General features: G+C 35.6%; 1 protein-coding gene and 1 pseudogene across 13 annotated transcripts in view; one reads left to right on the top strand and one right to left on the bottom strand.

Annotated features, from left to right (window-relative positions):
* The window catches only part of PPHLN1 (periphilin 1), a 195639-nt gene that overhangs the window by 52906 nt on the left and 125909 nt on the right, over nucleotides 1-16824 (bottom strand). The gene's annotated exons all lie outside the window — the stretch shown is intronic.
* Nucleotides 3872-4701, top strand: LOC119543463 (annotated as a pseudogene).

A 16824-nucleotide genomic window follows, 5' to 3' on the forward strand; every position in this document is an offset into this window, starting at 1 on the left:
TTGGAAGGAAGAAACTAATGTAAATCCTCACTAAAGGAAAATATCATCATTCTAGACCTCAAATAATTTTGATAATTTTTATATATAATTAAGCAATCAAAAATAACTTACACAGGAATAAACAAGAAAATGTAACCAATTCAAGAGATAAAAAGGGAAAAAAGCAATAAAAAATAACTTTGCTTAATATGTGGAAGGAAATAAAAGACAAAATCGAAAATATCAGCAGCAATCTGCAAATTAAAAGAAAAACTGGATATTTCAGAACTTGGAAATATAATAATTGAAAATGAAAAGGCAACTGAAGGGTTTAACAGCTTATTTTAAAAACTGCTGGAGAGAGAATTAGTAAAGTGAAGGACAGATCTGCAGAAAATCCAAAAATGAGAACAAATAAACAAAAAAACAAAGGTGGAAATTCAGGTAACAGGGATATAAGGAAAAAGTCTAACCTATGGGTAATTAGAGTCTCAGAAAGGAGAAAGGAGGAAAAGCAATATTTGAAGGGACAATGCCTGGGAGGTATCCAAAACTTAAACAAGTCATCAACCCAGACTAAAGACCTACAAACCTCAAACAAGATGCAAAACATACCTATCCTCTTTCTCTCACTCCCTCAAGGACATCAGAATAAAGCTGCTAAAAAAAAGAAGAGAAAATCTTGAAAACAGTTGGCTGGGTAGGAGAGGAAAACTAATAAGACTGACAACTGACTTCTTACCAGAGACAATAGAGCTAGAAAACAAAGGAATAAAATCTTTGAACTACTGAAATAAAGTACTTGCAAATCCAGAATTCTAAACCCAACAAAAATAAAGTGAAGGGAAAATAATACATTTTTAGACAACAAAAATGCAGAGAAAGGTACACCAAACTAAATATTAAAGGATATCTTCAAGAAGAGGAGAAATTATCCCTGATAGAAGGTCAGAAACAATGAAAAATAACATTAAACAAATCCAAATAATATTATTTGCATAAAATACTATTAATAACTTGTGGAGTTCAAAATATATACATGGAATTAAAACACAAACAGTAATAGATCAGTTAAGAGGGGGTTCAATGGAACTGAAATGCTCTAAGGTTCTTTCACTGATCATGAAGAGGTAAAAGTACTAGTTAATATTAGACTTCAGTAAGTCACAGGTATATAGTGTAAAGAATGTATAACTACTAAGATAATTAGGGCCTTTGAAATGCATAATAATTTTTAAATCCCGAAGAAGGCAAAAAGAAGAGAAAAAGGACTACAGAATGGGAAGAACTAAAAATATCAGAAACTACATTACTTGTAAATGGACTAAATGCTTCTAGTAAAAGACATATTTTTCAAAATGGATGAAAAAATAAAAGCCAACCACTTGCTGCTTACGAGAAACACACCTTAAATATAAGAATATAGAAGCGTTGAAAGTAAGATGATTTTTAAGAGGCTGCTACGTCCCAATTCACAACATAACATAACATAACATAACATAACATAACATAACATAACATAACATCCTCTTCAATAAATGGGGCTGGCAGAATGGGATATCTATATCTAAAAGGAAGAAAGAGGACCCCTGCCTCACACCCTTTACAAAAATTAATTCAACATGGATCAAAGATCTCAATTTAAGAGACTCCACCATAAACTCCTAGAAGATAATGTAGGGAAACATCTTCAAGACCTAGTAGTAGGAAGTCGCTTCTTAGACCTTACACCTAAAGCACAAGCAACGAAAGGAAAAAACAGATAAATGGGAACTTCACAGAATTAAAAGCGTCTGTACCCCAAAATAATCTGTCAAAAAGGTAAAGACACAGTCAACTCAATGGGAGAAAATATTTCGCAAATATCTATCTGGTAAGAGATTGGTATCTTGCATATATAAAGAAATCTTACAACTCAATGACATTAGTACAAATAGCCCAATTATAAAATGGGCAAAAGATATGAAAAGACTTTTCTCTGAAGAGGAAATACAAATGGCTAAAAAGCACATGAAAAAATGTTCATCTTCGTTATATTCAGGAGATGCAAATCAAGACCACAATGAGTTACCATCTCACACCAATAGGAACGGCTACTATTAAGCAAACACGAAACTACACATGCTGGAGAAGATGTGGAAAAACTGGAACTCTTATTCATTGCTGATGTGACTGTATAATGGTTCAGTCACTCTGGAAGACAGTTTGGTGGTTCATCAGAAAGCTAGATATTGAGTTACCCTATGATCCAGCAACTTCACTTCTTGGTATTTACCCAGAGGACTTGAAAGCAGTGACATGAACAGATATATGCAAAACAGATGTTCATAGTGGGACTGTTCACAATTACCAAGAGATGGAGGCAACCTAAATGTCCTACATCAGATAAGTGGATAAATAACCTGTGGTACATATATATGATGGAATACTATGGAACAGTGAGAAAGAATGAGGTCATGAAGCATATGACAACATGGATGAACCTTGAGGACATAATGCTGGATGAAATAAGTCAGATAAAAAAGGAGAGATATGGCATGATATCACTAATGTGAACTCTGTAAAAAACGTATACCAAGTGTCTTATATTGTAGAACACAGGGGACCTAGAGAAAGACAGCCACTAGTGAAGGGGGAATAATAATCTAATAAGAACAGATAAGATACTGAGGGTAATCTTAATGATATGGGAATACTCAGGAATGAGTATGGTTCATTAATTTTCTTGTGGTATGGTAGAAGCATACTGGAAGCAACGTGGTTATTTTAGGATATTTGTTTTTCTTATTCTTTTGTTTTGTTTGAATTTTTTCAATTTTTTGATAAATAAAATTAATTAAAAAAAGATGATTTTTAAAAACTCTTGCCAAAACCAAGAAACATAAATATCAGGCAGGTATTAGTCATAAAGAAGAATGAAATACTTCATAAAAATTAAGTATATAACAATCCTAAATGTGCAGACACTTAAAAGTATGGACTCAAAATTTATAAAGCACAGAAACATTTAAAAGAGCTATTCAAACTCACAACCATATTGGAAGGTTTTCAAAAATTCTTTCAGACAATGACAGACCAGGCAAACAAAAATAGTAAGGATATGGAAGATGTGTTACAATAATAGATTTCACCTAATTAATATACTATAGAAAACTGAATTCAAAAAAAAAAAAAAAATACGTTTTCTCTTCAAATATATAGAACACTTGGAAAAAGCGAACATGTGTTAAACCACAAAGCAAACAGACAAATTTCAAATGACAAAAATCCTTAAGAGTATGTTTTCTGACTACAGTGGTTTTGAACTAGCTATTCATTTTTTAAAAACACCAAATTAAAAAAAAAAAAAACCATATGTTTGAAAATTAAGAAATAAAATTTTTAAAAACCTCTAAACGAGAAGTCCAAGGAAAATTAGGACAATATACTAAACTGGATGACAATAAAAGGGATGTATCAAATTTGGAAGATGCAGCTACATTAACAAGAGGGATTATTTATGGTTAAAAGAAAAGCTGTGGACTCGGCGCGCGTATTGGCTCTCTCGGCTGCGGTCCGACTCGGCGAGGCGCTCTTCTCGGAGCCGCTCACTGCATGGTAGAGCCTGGTGCCGCCTCTGACTCTAGCACCGCCAACGCCTCGCGACGACCACCGCCACCCCCTGCCCTGCAGCCGCTGCCACCGCCATCGCCTGTTTCGCCGCATCTCGGGACCGGCTGTATGATTAGGCCACAATCTTCAATGAGTAAACATATTCCTTTCTGTGGTGTTCTTGGTCACACATTTATGGAGTTTCTGAAGGGCAGTGGAGATTACTGCCAGGCACAGCACGACCTCTATGCAGACAAGTGAATTGCAGAAACTTGTTACTACTTCACCAAAAACCCCCATAAGAGTGGTTAACCTGGACACAGAAGTGTTGAATTGAAATCCGCAGAGCATTTTACAAGAGTTCTGACCTGGATGGGGTAAACCTCAGTGCACTTCTTTTATATTGCCTCAGTATTACTGGATTGAAGAATCGCTGCTTCTTGTTAGGAGGTTCATTTCATTTCCCATTACTCCCAACTTCATACTCAAAGCACTGAGAATTTCAAGTGGAGTATACTGAAGTAGATTTCGGTTTCTTTACATCATTTCTGTATTCAATTTTTTAAATTCTTTCATAACCCTTTTGAGTGTTTTTTAACTAAATTAACATGGCTCGAATGAACCGCCCAGCTCCTGTGGAAGTCACATACAAGAACATGAGATTTCTTATTACACACAATCCAACCAATGCAACCTTAAGCAAATTTATAGAGGAACTTAAGAAGCATGGAGTTACCACAATAGTTAAGAGCATGCAAAGCAACTTATGACACTGCTCTTGTGGAGAAAGAAGGCATCCATGTTCTTGAATGGCCTTTTGATGATGGTGCACCACCATCCAACCAGATTGTTGATGATTGGTTAAGTCTTGTAAAAATTAAGTTTCATGAAGAACCTGGTTGCTGCATGGCTGTTCGTGGTGTTGCAGGTCTTGGGAGAGCTCCAGTGCTTGTTACCCTAGCATTAATTGAAGGTGGAATGAAATATGAAGATGCACTACAGTTCGTAAGACAAAAACGGCGTGCAGCTTTTAACAGCAAGCAACTTTTGTATTTGGAGAAGTACCGTCCTAAAATGCGGCTCCGCTTCAAAGACTCCAATGGTCACATAAATAACTGTTGCATTCAATAAAACTGGGGTGCCTGATGCTATTGCCTTGGAAGTGGAACTTGAGAGAGGAAGGATCTAATCTGTCATACATATTAGCCAATGTGTTGGTGAATAAGTCTAATGAAGCTTCCATAGGAATATTGAAAGCAGTTTTACCATGCTATGAGTTTGTCAGAATTGCAGCCTCTATGTTTGGGTTACAATCAGCCTATTTGGACACTTAGCAAAAGATCCTTGCTGGTCAGCTTTTAAAATGGGCTTATAATTTGTAACAATTGACCTTTCCTGAAATCATGCAGTATTGAGTTATAAGTCTTCTTTAAATCTTTTCCCATGCCAGAATCTTATCAATACATAAAAAATTTAAAGAGATCAGGTGCCAAAATACCCAGCACAAAACTTGATTTATATTTTTAGTATCATACAGAACTTTAAGTTCCAGGAACTATGAACATCCTAGACTTTATGTGGTTTATGCCTTCAGTCATTTCAAACACTGAAACTAGGGCCTGTGTAGTTATTTGCCTGTTCACTTTGTTTACATCTCCCACATTCATACCAGTATGCATCAGGTTTGCTCAGCCATGGAGTTTTGTTGGATTTTAATGTCATGTCTATAAATCTCATTTTGTGACGTTAGAGAAAACCTCCATTTTGAAAATCTACATTGTACAGAAGCACATGTCTTTAATGTCTCCAGACAAAAAAGCCTTACAGTTAATTTAATGTTTACACTTTGGGGTGCAACTTAACCCAGAGGGCCTGACAAATAAATGGGAGGGGGCTGTTAAATATTGTAGTAAAATGCTGCTTTTGTCTTGTGCAGAACATGTAGAATATGTTCTTTAATTTAGTAAAATTTTTTTAAAAGGGAGAGATGCTTTGTTAGGGTAGCTACAATAATTCTTTATCAAAATTTCTGAAATTCTTATAATTTTTTTCCCATATCTATTGGAAGTTGTTTACCAACCATTATTTTTGTTCAAAGTGGGATTTTTTTTTCCTTCTCTTCCCAACCTCTATTGCAAAAAAAGAAAGTAGGTTTCTGCTAATGATTCAGCAGACATCTAATATTTTATATGCCTTTTGAGCTGTGTAACTTAATATTTGGATACTTGATAATTTGTTTTATTATGTAATTGATAAAATGGTGATGTGTATTAATGTTAGTTCAACCATATCTTTATACTGTCTGGGAATGTGTGGTTATAGTTCTGTGGGAGAAATAATTTGTTAGTGTTCACCAGCTTGTAAAAACCTAGTGTGAGAGCTTAAACATCTAAATAAATAATGAACTGCATTTATCATCAAAAAAAAAAAAAAAAAGAAAAAAGAAATGAAAAGCTGCAAATCATTAAATATTTAGCTCAAGAAATTTAGGAAAAAAACCCCAGCAAACTAAATCCCCCCAAAAGTAGAAGGAAATAAAATAATAAAGGCAGAAATTAATGATACAGAAAATACAAAACAAGGTGAGACACTCAACATACCAAAAGTTGGTTCTTTGAAAAGACTAAATGCAATAACCAGATTAAAAAGGTGCTCAATACCATTAGTAATAAGGGAAATGCAAATTAAAACCACAAGGAGATACAGCTGTATGTAAGAATACTGATGCTTCTTGTAAACACAATGTTGCCCAAAAAAGATAGACACAGAGTAAAATATACTGCATAATTTCATTTGTATAAAGTTCAAAAACAGACAAAACTAAATTACAATGTAAAGAATCAATTTAGTGATGACCTTTGGGAAGAGGGAGTGGGAAATGTTTGGGAGGGGACACAAATGAAAGGGCTCCTAGGGTGCACAACTGTCTATTTCTTGATATGGGTGGCAGTTTCACAAGTGTTTGTTTTTTTTGAAGAAACTGCACAGGTTAACGATGTTTGAACACTCTTCTTTCTGTATATATGTTATGCATCATTAAAAGTGTTTTTCTTTTTTTTTTTTTAAAGTAGAGTTCAATAAGGAACACAGTAGTTTAGCATGGTTGAACTTCAGCAAACCAGAAAATAAAATAATGTGGGACTGCTCATTTAAAAAAAAAAATTTTTTATTGAGATTATCCACATACCATACATTATCCAAAGATCCAAAATGTACAATCAATTGCTCATGGTACCATCATTTGGCTGTGCATCCATCACTACAATTTTTTTTTTCAATTTTTAGAACATTTTCATTATTCCAGAAAAGAAATAAAGACAAAAAAAAAGGAAACTCAAATCCTCCCATAACCCTAACCACCCCCTACCTCCATTATTGACTCATAGTGTTGGTATAGTACATTTGTTACTGTTGATGAAAGAATGATAAAATACTACTACTGTAGTATATAGTTTGTAATGGGTATATTTTTTCCCTATAAGCTCCTCTATTATTAACTTCTAGTTATAGTGTTACACATTTGTTCTAGTTCATTAAAGAGATTTCTAATATTTATACAGTTAATTGCCCTTCACAGAATTCACTGTTTTATACATTCCCATCTTTTAACCTCCAACCTTCCTTCTGGTGACATACATGACTCTGAGCTTCCTCTTTCCACCACATTCACACACCATTTAGCAGTGTTATTCTTACAACATGCTACCATCACCTCTGTCCATTTCCAAACACTTATGTTCAACCTAGTTGAACATTCTGCTCATAATGAGCAACTGCTCCCCATTCTTTAGCATCATTCTATATCCTGGTAACTTATATTTCTTGTCTATGAGTTTACATATTATAATTAGTTCATATCAGTGAGAACACACAATATCTGTCCTCATGTGTCTGACTTATTTCACTCAATATAGTGACCTTAAGGTTTCTTTATCAACTCATTTTTTTAAGATAGTTTTGTTCACACACCACACGTTCCGTCCTAAGTAAACAATCGATGGTTCCCTGTATAGTCACGTATTTATGTATTCACCACCATCACCACTATCTGTATAAGGATATCTCCATTTCTTCCACAAAGAAGGAGGAAAAGTCAAAGAAAGTAGAGAGAGACGAAAGAAAGAAAAAAAGAAAAAAAAAAAGACAGCTGGGAAGCAAAAAAAAGGAAAGACAGCATTAAACTAAAGTAGAATAAAGAGTCAGACAACATTACCAATGCCAAGAGTCCCATACCCCTCCCTTATGTCCCCCTTTTATATGCATTTAGCTTTGGTATATTGCCTTTGTTACATTAAAGGAAGCATAATACAATGTTTCTGTTAATTATAGTTTCTAGTTTGTATTGATTGTATTTTCCTCCCAATACATCCCTATTTTTAACACCTTGCAAGGTTGGCATTCATTTGTTCCCCCTCAAGAAAAAACATAATTCTACATTTTATCACAATTGTTGAGCACTCGAGGTTTCACTGAGTTATACAGTCCCAGTCTTTATCTTTCCTCTTTCCTTCTGGTGTCCCACAGGCTTCTAACCTTCCTCTTTGAACCATACTCACATCAACTTGGTTCAGTGTACTTACATTGCTATGCTACCATCACCCAAAATTGTGCTCCAAACCTCTCATTCCTTTTACTGTCTGTTTGTAAATAACCTTAAAGTAGAATAAAGAGTCAGTCAACACCAATGTCAAGTGTCTCACATCCTCCTCATCACCCCCCTTATCTAAATTTACTTTAGTATATCGCCTTTGATACATTAAAGGAAGGATAATACAATGATTTTGTTAATTATAGTCTCTAGTTTACGCTGATTGCATCCCTCCCCCAATGCCTCCCCATTTTTAACACCTTGCAAGGTTGACATTTGCTTGTTCTCCCTCGTGAAAGAACATATTTGTACATTTTATCACAATTGTTGAACAGTCTAGGTTTTACCGAGTTACACAGTCCCAGTCTATATCTTTCCTCTTTTCTTCTGGTGTCCCATATGCTCCCAACCTTCCTCTCTCAACCATATTCATAGTTATCTTTGTTCAGTGTACTTATATTGCTGTGCTACCATCTCCCAAAATTGTGTTCCAAACCACGCACTCCTGTCTTCTCCTATCACTCTGTAGTACTCTCTTTAGTATTTCCTGTAGGGTGGGTGTCTTGTTCACAATGTCTCTCATTGTCTGTTTCTTGGAAAATATTTTGAGCTCTCCCTCATATTTGAAGGACGGTTTTGCTGGATATAGGATTCTTGGTTGGAGGTTTTTCTCTCTCAGTACCTTAAATATATCACCCCACTTCCTTCTTGCCTCCATGGTTTCTGCTGCGAGATCTGCACATAGTCTTATTAAGCTTCCTTTGTATGTGATGGATCGCTTTTCTCTTGCTGCTTTCAGGATTCTCTCTTTGTCTCTGACGTCTGATAATGTGATTATTAAGTGTCTTGGCATAGGCCTACTCAGATCTATTCTGTTTGGAGCACGCTGCGCTTCTTGGATCTGTAATTTTATGTCTTTCGTAAGAGATGGGAAATTTTCGTTGATTATTTCCTCTATTAGTGCTTCTGCCCCTTTTCCCTTCTCTTCTCCTTCTGTGATACCAATGACATGTACATTCTTGTATTTCATTTCATCCTTAAGTTCCTGGAGAGGTTGCTCATATTTTTCCATTCTTTTCTCCATCTGCTCCTTTGCGTGTAGGCTTTCAGGTGTCTTGTTCTCCAGTTCCTGAGTGTTTTCTTCTGCCTCTTGAGATCTGTTGTTTTGTTTCCATTATGTCTTTTGTCTCTTGTGTTGTGCCTTTCATTTCCATAGATTCTGCCAGTTGTTTTTTTGAACTTTCGATTTCTTCCTTATGTATGCCCAGTGTTTTCTTTATAGCCTTTACCTCTTTTGCCGTATCTTCTCTAAAATTTTTGAATTGATTTAGCATTAGTTGTTTAAATTCCCGTATCTCAGCTGAAGTGTAAGTTTGTTCCTTTGACTGGGCCATAATTTCATTTTTCTTAGTGTAGGTTTAGTTTTCTGTTGATTAGGCATCTGGTTTCCTTGGTTACCCCAATCAGGTTTTCCTAGACCAGAACGGGCTCAGATCCCAGAAAGGGGGCAATATTCAGTATCAGGTTTCCCTGAGGGTGTGTCTTAGAAGACTGACACACCCTGTGAGGCCTCAAGCTGCTGTGCTTTTCCTAACCTGCCCGGCAGATGGCATCTGTCAGCCTGTCACTCCTGACTGGTGAAAGGAGGTGTGGCCCGCAGTTTCTCTTTTGGCTGTTTTCCCCCAGGCTCTGGGGTCTGGTTCTGAATGGAGGTTGGTAGTAGGGCTTGGCACCACCTCCTTCCTCTTAGGGAAGATACACCCCCTAGGGAGTGATCATCATTATTTTAAATAGGCTCTTCGTCTCTCTGACTCTGCTATCTCCAACCTTGTCTGGGTCAGAATGCTGTGAACCAAATATGGCTGCAGCTTTCTCCACTGAACCACCCAGGTTGAGGATTGGGAGGAATGTCTGAGATCACAGCCAGTCCTCCTCCCCACCTCCCTATCCCCCCCACCCCCCCCCCGCAGCTTCATCCGCCAGCCAGAGATAGCACCTGGTCCTCTGGGCTCCCCCTCCCAGTACAGAGAAGTCCTGCAGCTCTTTAAGGTCAGTCGTCACTAAAGGCCTCTTTCTGCTTGTTGGGGATTTGTAGCTTGTATTGAGCAGCCCATGTTTGTTAATTAAAATCCCACTTGGAGCTGGAATGAGGTATATTCACTTCTTCAGAGACTGCTGCTCTCTACCACAGTGAGGTTTTGCAGTTAGGGCTGCTGTGGGGGGAGGGGATTCCCAGCTCGGGTCCACAGTTTTTACTTATAGATTTTACGCTGCCATCTCAGCCATTCCTCCAAATGCAGGTTGGTGTACAATGCGTGGACAGTCATGGTTGTCCTCCAGCATTATTCCAGATTATTTACTAGTTGTTCCTGGTTGTTTATTAGTTGTTCCAGGGGGACTAACTAACTTCCACTCCTCTCTATGCCGCCATCTTCTTGGGTCCCCCTGAACTGCTCATTTTCCCCCACAAGGCCAGATTACTGAGTTCAGCTTTGAGGCAGACAGAAAAAAAAAAAAAAAAAAAAAAAAATCCTATACATGCTCCCGCTTCCGCCAATTCAAGTAAACAGATATCCTAAACAGAAACTATATACTCTGAATTGCCCTATTGTGATGCTTTTCTTTAAAAATAAGAACTTTTTAAAACATAACTGAATTAAAGAATAATCAAGAGAAGACAGCAGATGCTATAGGAGGAATCACATCTTAAAACTGGGAAGTGACAGATGAAGGGGAAAATCGGAGAACAATTTATGTTTTAGGTATGAGGAGATCAGGCAATGCTTAAGGAGAAGGAAAAAATAAATCCTTAGATGCAACTTCTTATGTCTAGAAAAACAGGGAATACTGAAATAAAAAAAGGAAGCCAAATGGAAAATGTAAAAGAAAAATAAAGTCACCCAAAGTAAACAACATATTTCATAGTAAAATTATTTTTACAATTCACTTTAATCAAATTAGGAATGAGGAAAAAAAAAAACAGAAGGGACAATTGGTAAACAGTGCAGACCCTGTCACTGAGGGAAAAACTACCTCAGAGCTAAACCTGTAAAGGAAAGTTGATATGAAATATTCCTAAGAACTTGAAAACAGTCAATATTCCAAAGCTGTAACAATACAGACAAAAATATTACTTAATTACACTATCAAAACCATTTGTATGGTGACTTTCAATCTACAAAGGGCATTCACGTATAGCAACTTGTCAATTCTGTGAGGGAAAGTTGTTATTAAGCCATTTAACAAATGAGGGAAGGGGCTCAGAGAGATTAAAATATGAAGTGAAAGCACCCAGTGTTCACTATATTATTTATAATGTCCTTCACGTAAAATATTCAGAAACTGAATAAAATTGTTGACTTACAAAGAAAGAAACTAAATAGCAAAGGATAGTTATTTGGAAACACTACAGAAAATCCTCACCTAACACTGGCAGAGAGTGAAGAAGAAAGATGGGTGAGAGGATGAAGCTCATGCTTGGGCTCACACCTTTACTGTAACTGCTTTATCACTGGGTAATTTTTGTTTAAGTTGATGGCATCCTCAGGAATAAGGCCCAATATGGTTTTATCTTTTCTTGATTCTAATTCTACAGTGCTTTAAGAGTTCTAAAGTACATACAACATTTTAAGTACAGTCCTTGTAAGACTTGATATCTGTAATGTCTATATTTTATATTTGATGTAGAAATATTCCCTTAACAGAATCATCAACCCTCATATTTTGGGGTTTATAGCAGGTATGAAATAATCTTTAAATTTAAAGGCTGAGATGCTTAGTTTTGACATTTCAAATATGCTATAAATTACCTTATGAGGTAGTTTTCAGGTGAAATTCCCTTAAAATGAAAACTACACTTGTACTTCAGCAACAAGTGTCTGTAGAAAGAGCAATGTGACTGCTAAATTTTAACTTTTAAACTTTAAAATTTAGCCAAAACCAATGATTAATTTTCAATTTGTTTTGAGAGTAGCAGATATTTCAGAAGTAAATCTTTCATGAGTATACTTTATTAAATCTATATATGTAGAGTCTGAACAAGTGGATGGTAATAATGGATTGTTAAATACAGTAGGATAGACTTGGTGTCTAGACAAGTTAGTCATGAGGGCTGCACTTTAAAGAACATTATTATTTGGTCTGAAAAAAGTAAAAACAAAGCATGTTTCAATTATATAAAGTTAGCATGAAATGCTTAAATCAGACACACAACAGATATGTTTGTCACCACTTTGAAATCAATTTCATTTTAATCCATCATGTACTAAAAGCTGATTCTTTTCTATGTCCCCAGTGTCACCAAGAAGACTGTACATGTGATTAATCTTTACTTCTAGTCTCTTTACTTTAAAGGTAAAAACAATAACAATAATAATAACCTATTATATACTGAGAGAGAGAATATGAATGAGAGTTCTGGGGATCATCAGTCTCTAGATCGTAGTTGAAACTAGACACTATAGGAAGGAAGAGGGCCACCAATGGACACAGGGTAAACCTAACATATTTACAGAAGGAAGCAGTATCTACACAATGAATTTAAACAACTGAACACTAATTAATTACTGACTAGATACCCAGCAGTGGTATATTCAAGGTTTTTATTCTTTAAAAAAAAAACATATTATTGGGCCCTTTATTAAGAAAAAGGTAAAAACAAAACAAAACAACATCAAAACACCTGAAAATTCTATAGCTAAAACTGAAAGTAACTACAGATAACCATATAACATTGTAGACAGAAGAATCAACCTTTGGCTTTTAATTTTTAATCTGGTTTAGATTCAGTCCAACCTTTTTTATTTGGAGGAAAAAGTAAAGAAAAGCTAGTGAGCAGAGTATATGTTCACAAAAATGGTTAAAGCACAGAATTCAAAATATAATAAAAATCATATATTAGACTGATCTAGAGTTGCAGTAAAACCTTATTGACTTATAAGTCTAATAACTAGACAGGAAAAAGAACTGATTCTTGAATTAACTTGTTTTTTTCTTAGCTAATACTTGGGGTAAGGAAAGGGGTTCCTAGATGGTGAGGAAATAAACAAGGTTGGCATGGGCATGACTAAAAAAATAATGTCTTTACTAAAAGAAAAAAATGTATAATTGGTTTAAGTCTTTTGAAGATAAAAGAAAGAAAACAAAAATAAACAATTCCCTCAACCAAGTATCTGAGTACTATTTCTCTGTTTCAGAACATAAGATTGACACCCTCTCTGTATCTAAAATGATTCCCATCTACACTTTAGCTATAAATTATCAGACAAAACATCTAAGGAGCTATGAATAAAACATTTGAATAAACAATCAATCCTTTCAATAGACAGACAATTAGTGGTAGAAATAAATGCATACCTCAGAGATACTAAGGGTTCAGTTCCAAACCACCTCAATAAAGTGAATAGCAAAATAAAGCAAATCAAACAAATTTTCTGGTTTCCCAGTACATAAAAAAGTTATCCTTACATTATACTGAGTCTACTAAATGTGCAATACCATTATATCTAAAATAACAATGTATATACCTTAATTAAAATGTGACAAAGAGACACAGAGTAAGTATATGCTGTTGGAAAAATGGCACCGACAGACTTGCTTGACGTGAGGTTGCCACAAACCTCCAATTTGTAAAAAACACAATATCTGCAAAGCACAATAAAGCAAAATGCAATGAAATGAGGTATGCCTGTATCAGCATTTGCACAAAACAACATTATTTATTTTAGAATAGTATTCTGAAATAGCTTTCAGAGTATTTGTTCTTTTTTAGTTATTATCCACCATGTAAAAAAGAAAGCAGAAATAGCCTTTTTACCCTTGAAAAATGGTAATTCTTTTGTGATTTGAGGAATGCCATGCATTTCAAGACTATTTAAAGTCTAATTTCAGGCATATCCCTACAGTTGTATTGGTTTAGATTTTAACTGTATCAAACAATAGTATTTTAAAGAAAACTCAACAATGATTGGTACAAGCAAGAAATTAGATTCTCTGAAAACTCAATACACTCCAGATGTTCTCAAACCTGGCTCAGAATTAGAATCATGATAGGTGTTTTAAAAGATAAAACTCCACATCCATGGACTCGGGGACTGAGCTGGTTTGAATGTATTATGCCCCCCAGAAAAAGCCATATTCTTTGATGCAATCTTGTGGGGTAGATATATTAGTGGAGATTAGGTTGGAACATTTGGATTAGGTTGTTTGCATGGAACTGTGCCCCACCCAACTGTAGGTAATAACTGATAAGATATTTCCATGGAGGCATGGCCCCACCCATTCAGGGTGGGCCATGATCAGTGGAGCCATATAAATGAGCTCACAAACAGAAGGAACTCAGTGCAGCTGCGAGTGACATTTTGAAGAGGCGCTACAGCCAAGAGGGACACTTTGAAGAAAGCACAGGAGCTGCAGATGAGAGACAGCTTGAAGACGGCCGTTGAAAGCAGACTCTTGCTCCAGAGAAGCTGAGAGAGGACAAATACCCCAAGTGCAACTAACAGCGACATTTTGGAGAAAAGCTAAAGCCCAGAGAGGAATGTCCTGGGAGAAAGCCATTTTGAAACCAGAACTTTGGAGCAGACGCCAGTCATGTGCCTTCCCAGCTAACAGAGGTTTTCTAGACACCATTGGCCATCCTCCAGTGAAGGTACCCGATTGCTGATGAGTTACCTTGGACACTTTATGGCCTTAAGACTGTAACTGTGTAACCAAATAAACCCCCTTTTATAAAAGCCAATCCATCTCTGGTGTTTTGCATTCCAGCAGCATCAGCAAACTAGAACAGGGATCTATTAATAGGCACTCTGGTGGGCTCTTATGCAAGTAGTACAATATGCATAGCACTTCACAGGACACAAAAACAGGAATTTTATACCCACAGTATTAATCCAAAATCCTGAAAAATCACTCATTTTAAATGTAATGCTTTATTTATTAAAACACACACACACACCCTTTTAAGAATGTAGAGAAATCAGGGGATCTGCATTCTAAAACATTATTCATATAAGATTGTAAACAGTGTGTATGTACATACGTATGTATGTATGCATGTATGTATAAAAACATACATATTTACACATATACATTCTGTATATAAAACTGTGTATACACAGGCATATGTGTATCATACTTGCATATCTATAGGCTAAAGAAAGAAATTAGGCAGCTGAGAGATACGGGTGAGAAGGAAATTTGCTTTTCACTACATTATCTCTTGAGTCTTCTGAATTTTGAGGTTTGTGTATGTTATAACCTAAAATACAACATTCACTGGAAGAGCTACAGAATATTTTACCGTAAACAAAAGAAGAAAACATGCCTTTGAGATATGAACATACTTTTGTTTCCCAACTATACCCTTCTTACTATCAGTAAAAGCAACTGTTCATGTTGAAAAGACTTTCATATCTTTTTGACTTACATGCTGATATAGAATATTAACCTCCTCCTTTCCCCAACACCCCCTATCCTCTATTCTCTCAGCCCCTCTGCTCTATCAAATGAAGCTGAAATCAGTTAGCTAATACACAATGCTGGCCTGTCACTATTACTAGTGTTTGACTATAGTTCATTCTAAATAAACACCTATGGATACATCAAACAAGACTCTTTCAAGTATATATTACAGTTCTTAGTTTTGAGGTGACACCAATTACAAGTTAGTTGTGACGGTAGCCTACAATGACATATATAGCTAATTTTTACAAATGTATATTATTTATTTTTATCTCACCTATACAAAGGGATTTATGGAAACTGCTTTCTGTAATTTCTTTTTATTCACTCTTTTCATACAGAATTCTAAACACATTAATCAACTAATTCTGGTTAAAACATTTATGAATGTGCACTTTAATCCATCCATCAAAAGTCAGTGTCACAAAAGTGCCTAAGTTGTAACATACCACCTACAAAGATTTTTCTGAGTATATCTCCTGATTCAGAAATAAAATAACTTCTCAGACTCCTATAAATTTAATAGAACTTGAACTATCTCACAGGAATTACAGAAAAGCAAAATTTATCAACTAGTAGCTAAAATCAAATTCCTGACATCTAATCTAATACCTGGGGTCAAATTATGAAATAGTTCTCAGATCTTTTCAGTACATACTAATAACAGGGCAGAAGTATCCTCACATGATCCCTGTGTATCTCCTTATTCTGAAAGTCAACAACCACCATAATAAGAGTTATCAAGAACTATCCGTTAGCACTGCTGGAAATTGGTAATACAGTTTAGAAAGTGCTTTTTGCATAGCCTAATTATCTCATTTATTCCTAACACCATCCATCAGAGGTAGCCCAAAGAGATAATATTCCTATTACACAGAAGAACATAAGCAATTTCCCTTCACCAATGCTGTTCCCAAACTGACCTGAATTCTAGAATTTGGGCTTTTTACACTTAACGAACTTCTGAATCAGACATAGGAACCACCAACTCCACATATTACTTAAGACAATGGTGGGGATCGTAACTTCACCCAGAAAAGCGTCTATTTTAAACAACTATACAAGCAAATAATGAAATCAATCATCAAAGAGCAAAACATATTAGATATATCCCTGAGCTAATTTATATTTTTAGAATGAGAAAATAAGCCTAAAAACACACATACCAAATAGTAGTCAAAATCTCAGCAATGCTTCCATTTTCT

The sequence above is a fragment of the Choloepus didactylus genome, chromosome 8 (assembly GCF_015220235.1).
Source record: "Choloepus didactylus isolate mChoDid1 chromosome 8, mChoDid1.pri, whole genome shotgun sequence".
Classification (NCBI taxonomy): Eukaryota; Metazoa; Chordata; class Mammalia; order Pilosa; family Megalonychidae; genus Choloepus; species Choloepus didactylus.